The sequence below is a fragment of the Marmota monax genome, unplaced genomic scaffold, assembly GCF_021218885.2.
Source record: "Marmota monax isolate L192 unplaced genomic scaffold, Marmota_monax_Labrador192_F-V1.1 WCK01_AAM20220418_F8-fsc00145, whole genome shotgun sequence".
NCBI classification, from domain to species: domain Eukaryota; kingdom Metazoa; phylum Chordata; class Mammalia; order Rodentia; family Sciuridae; genus Marmota; species Marmota monax.
In genome coordinates, this window is record NW_026695201.1 from 1,597,119 (window position 1) to 1,603,093 (window position 5,975).

Sequence of the window (5,975 nt, forward strand, 5' to 3'; positions counted from 1 at the left end):
CTCATTATTGTCTTCTCCCTCTCTTGTCTCCTTCTTATCTTTGATTTGATTTGAGAAGAGAAAATTCTTAGGGAGAGGATACAGAACTTAGGTTGCCTCTGGAGATGATACTGCCTCACATTTAAGAAGACAAGGTGAAAAGTGGACAGGTGTCACTGTATGTGATGGCTTGGTTCTGATTGAGTAGTCTGCAGAAATACCAGGACTTTCTTCCATCCTTTGGAGATGGTAACCATGATTCATTTTTGAAGCTTCAGAAATCAGTTCCTTGAACAGCTATCTGTAGGAAGTCAATGAAGTCCCCTGCAGAGCCCATCTCACAACCAGCTGCTGCTATCTGTATCTCAAAGGGTTCAGGGAAAGAAGAATAATCAATTAGAGAAAAAAAGAAGAAAATGGGATGAATAGAAGCAAAGGACCATAGAAGCCAAAGGGAGAAGATTTGGAGGTTTAAGGAAATTATACAAAGCTCTGCTTGATTAGAGGTTCATAGAAAGCTAAATTGGTAGGAGTTGGAAGTAGAGGAAGAGAAGAATAAATGAGAAAGAGGAGAATGGTGTGGGAGAGAGAGCACGTAGTGTGAGAAGGCTGGGATTATGATAAGACAGGGTGAAAGAATCAAGTGGAAGATTGAGGAAGAGTGAGGAAGCTGAGGGTGCCTGATCAGAGACTTTGGAAAAGGGTGACCAAAGGATATCTCTAAGGAAAGATAATAAAAACCAGGGTTGCTGTCAATGAGAGAGCAGTTTATAAGTAGCAGAAGACTGAAATGTTTGAAGAATCAGGGTCTGGTCTATAGCACCTGCTCAAAAGTAGGATTTTGTAGTTTTATGGTGCATAGGATGGAGTAAGATTCAGAAAGAGAGTAGGCTCTTTTCTAGAGGAATCTCTCCTTCAGAGACACTCCTTACCCCCACACCTCCTCACTCTCAATCAAGGGAACTGAACTCACTTTTGAATTGTAATTGACCAATGTGAACAGCCCGAACAAATCTAATAAAGTTTACCTGGAAAAACTTTTACAAATAGATCAATATGTTTTACTAAAGTTGCCCTTGGATTAGGGACACAGGAAAATGATGGTATTAGCCTGGCTGTTCCAGATACGAGTCGGTACCTCACTTAACCAACCTGAGCACAGATTTTGTACCCATGAATGGTTGTCAAAGATTATGATCTTGATGACATGGAAGGAGATAGGCTCTTTGAATCCTATGCAAAGACAAAATAGGAGTAATGAGAAACTGGTGAAGAGTGAATTGGGGGGAAAAGTGACAGAGTAGGGAGAAAGGGTGAGCCGTGTTTATTTGAGCAGACATTTGCTTGCCATAGAGTCCCAGCCTCCAGAAGACGGCTAGGCCCTTGAGTCAGGGATACTCAGAATGGGACATGCAGGGAAAACTATCATCATCAACACACACACACACACACACACACACACACATCCAAATGGTCGGTTGCCCTAATTCTCACCACCTTCACTGTCTCTGCCTGGGAAGAGAGCAGCTAGCAAGGGAAGTGGCAGAAACAGCATGGCACTTGCAGATGCTACTTCTTTCTGATGGAAAAGATGGTCTTTGGTTCCTGTTCTAAATAAACCTATCCCACAGATCTCTTTTCTGACTTCCTTCTCAAACAACAAGACAAACCTCTTCTGTTTGCAACAAAGAAAATCTGTTCCCTCCTAAAACCCTGAGCCTCCTACTCAGCTTTCCATTTCCCCACCTGTTCTGACCCTCCTCTAAGTCTTTCAGGTCCTATCAGTGTCACCTGCTTGTATCCCGTTCATCCTTTCCTATTTCCACTGCTATGGAACAATTTTCACATGGGACTGAAAGTCACCTTACCTCCAGGGACTTCTTTTTTTTTTTTTTTTGCAGCTCTGGAGATGAAACACAGGGCCTTGAACATTTTCTATTACTCTGTTTACTTGCCCTTTTGAATTAATACCCAACTTTTTCTCTTCCCCATTTGACCACATTCGCATCTCTGACTCATTGTTGGCTGCTTTATTTACTTTTGTAGAACCAACTGTGAATTTCCTGTAAAACGACATCAACTACCACCAATTCTCCAATGTTCTTAAAGAAAAGCCAGTAGCTATCACAGAAACCACAGGGACATTGACACATATAAAGAAAAATTTTCACTTTTTTGCTTTGATGTTTATTTACTCACTGAATGGTTTCTTAGCACGTGCCTGGAGTGAAGCATCTTGCTACACTTAGGAGTACATAGTGGTTGACAATGAAATTGCTTTACTAAAGGAGCATTCAGTCTACATAGGGAGAAAAACACAGCAAGAACTATGCATCTTGGTGTGCTGAGTACTATGACATATAGACTCTAGGCTTTAAAAATCCTGCTTGAAACAATATTTTCCAAAGTGATGACATTTAACTGATGTTTTCCCAATCTGAGCTTTGACATTAGTGACTCACTTGGGGCCTTAGTTCTATATTGTTAATATATTGTCTCCCTACCTAACAGAGTACCTAGAAAGTGGTTAATATTTGTTAAATGGATGGATTATTTTAATCCATGCATCCAACCATTACTTTTAATTATGGAGGATATCTTCAACAGAAAACTTTTAAGGGTGCTTGCAAACCTATGAAATAAATTGAGAATCCTGCATAGTTGTACTTAGAAGAAAAGCCTGTGTTACTAAGCATGAAGTTTATGGAAGCAAAAATAACCAGCACAATTTTGGCACCATTATGAAAACACAAATAATGGGGACAGAAGCAGAAATCAAACATTTCAGCAAGCTTTCCTTTATTCTGCAGCAGAGTCGATCAATTTGGCACTGGAGGAGCTCAACTTTCTGCATTAAAAAAAATGGCTGCTGGTTACAGAGGGGCTCTGAGTTTGATAGGGTACAGTGAGAGTGAATCAGTCATCAGAGACTGAAGCAGGATGTGTCGGTTTGGGCAGTCAGGAAAAATGTCCGAAACTTAGAGTTACTGGGAAGGGATGAAAGCTCAGAACTCAACCATAGTTCACTGTCATCTTCTTCCTCTGCCAACCACTGTTACCCAGAGCTTCACTGTTTACTTTCTCCTTCCAAGATTCATGGGCAGTGGGAAAGGGTAGAGTCCAGGACCTCCTCCCTTCAGGACCTATTGTGGTTGGGAGATGTTTCCTTATGAAAAATAGCTCCCTTCCACAGAAGACGATTGTTGCAGAGGACACATTTTGAGCAGGCAGCAGTGAAAATCCCCTGAAGCTTTGGAAACGGAGCATGTGTGTCTTGAAGAGGGGGTATAGATGGCTAACCCAAGCATCCACTAGAGTAAAACTGTTCTTACAGAAGGAAGTAAGGATATAATTGCCAGACCTTAAATAAATGCAAAGCCTTCAGAAATAGAGTCAGTATTGAAAACACAGTTCACCAGGCCAAAATGTGTGGGATTCTATAAACAATGGACATCATCTAGACTGCTTCAGCAGGAGTGAATGAGGCAAAGATTCTAGTACGGGACCAGAGATCTCTTAGCCACAGATTCTTCTAACACATTAAGTAACAAAACAATTAGGGCCAGTTTTTCCTTGACTTTTATTCCAGACCAGATATGCAGCTAGATGAGATGTCCCAGATTTATTTCTTCTGCATACTATTTTGAACTGGCTTCAGGGTCAAGAAAGAGACTTGTGAAGGGACTAACCTTGAATATATGTGCCTTGCGCAGATGCTCAATAGTCATGTCCTACTAGATAGTCTCAATTTGCTTATATTAGCTTCATTATTGCTTAGATTTCTGAGATAAACACGTTGGCTTCATACATAGAAGGGATGGCAAATTCTACTAATAAATATAAATTAAATAAGAGGGATTCTGCCTTCAGAAATAGACTATGTGCTTTGAATCTTATCAAGGACAGTTAGGAAAAGCAAGAAGAATATAAAATAAAATCTGCCTCAAGGCATTGAAGAACCAACAAAGGAGAGATGCATTACTAGACCAATGTCAGGAAGAAGAAATTCATGGAGTCCCCTGTACTGGTGACTACTTTACCCCTAGAGATATCTACAGATTCCATGAGAGGCAGCTTATGATACTGAGCAGCAAACTTTTCAGCAGACTTGTAAGTTTTCAAAGATCTAATTGGAGCTCTCACTTCAAGTTGGGAACTTAAAGGTTTACATTTTAAGTGTAAATGCAAAGCAGGAGAGTAATCTTTGTAGAGATTACAGCGCAGTTATTAATTATCTAAAAATGGTAAAGTAATTCTGGTTTACCAATGCCCTAAATGAATACAGAGGAAGATAACATTATTCTAGGTCCCAAATTATTTATGCATTTTTAATGTATATTAACTAGGTGAAAATGTTGACATGTGAGTGTAGAAACAGTATGGGTGATTCAGTTATTGTCAAGACAAGGTCAAACATTCAGCACATGGTCCAAGAAAATGTGTAGTATTGTCCTCTTTGAGCATGTATCTTAGCAAATTATGATAACATCTTGGCAGAGCATTTATATAGAAGACTAACATTAATAGCAGATAATATAACTTGTAGAATATGTTATACAAAATGAAATAATTAGGATGGTGACCACTATGATGAATTAAAGAATTTTAAATAAGGTAAGAGATGTTGAATATTTGCCCTTGAATCTGCTGATATTGATTAGAATTTATGCCAAGAAAAACAGGTCTTTATTATTAATTTGTGTTTCACTAAATGTTTATCTTTCCACATTGAGACATTTTGTATATTTTTTCTTTTCTATCGTGTAATATGAATGGAAAAGACTGTATAAATCACTGATATACAAGTTACAAGCTATGAATATGGCAGAAACTGATTTGAGGATTCAGGGATAAACAATGCCACCACTCATGAAAAATATAATGACAGGGTCTGAAATGCTTTTTAAAAATATGGTATTTACATTTTTTGATGTGAGCACTTTGGTTTTTAAAAAATTAGGGGCTGGTGTTGTGGCTGAGCGGTAGAGTGCTTGCCTTGTAGGCGTGAGACCCTGGGTTCCATCCTCAGCACCACATAAAAACAAATAAGTGAAATAAAGGTGAAAAAAAATGGTAGTAAAATAATGTAAAAGTCTATCTCAATGTAGTTTTTAAAAGCATCGTACAAGAATAGTATTACTTTTTCATTTCCATAAAACATTGTATTTTACTGAAAAATATAAATAAATATAAAATTAAAATCATTGTTGAGTATATGATGTCAAGATGTCAAGTGAATACCATTATGTTACTCAGAATTCAGTCTGTGATAATGAAAGCCTTTGCAGGAAATATGCAAAATAATGAACTCAATATTTGCTTCTGCAATTTGTTTCTTGCTTTTCTTAAGAAAAAATTAGAAATTTGCCTTTCTTCTTTCTTATGACCATTGTGGTATTAAATTTCTCTTGGTGATAGTTTCTATGACAACAAAGGCGCAGAACACAGAGAATTTTTTCCCCTTTATCGTGTTTCACAAGAGATCCTTAAAACATTTGAAATTCATTAAATGAAATGTACCTCAACAGCATAGACATTGTTCCTCTGACGTGAAAGAGAAGTGAGAGAACTTTCCGTGATGTTGTGACTTTCTGACACTATAAAAGATGCAGAAATTTAGAGATCTTTCTCCTGGTAAGTGCTGGGCAGTACCTAAAAACCACAATGCAGCCAAAGATGTAAGATACCACAGACTCCAGGCTCATGCAAAGTAGCTTGAGGCAAGAGATGTCAACCTGCACGTTATCACTCAGCAGTAGTGACTGCTACCCATCTGCAGTTTCCAGGCACCTCACCTGCTTTCTCAGATAGCTTTACTTGGCTTCTTATCTTGGCTTCTGTTTTGGGACAGGTGCCTTGATCAAACTACATTTTCCCACAGCTTTTCCCCATAACTATGTTGCTTGGATTCCGTCATTCATTTTCTTTGTACCCTTGTCTATTATTGATGTTATCAGATCCCATATCATGCCACATAGGACACCTCCAGTACAAAA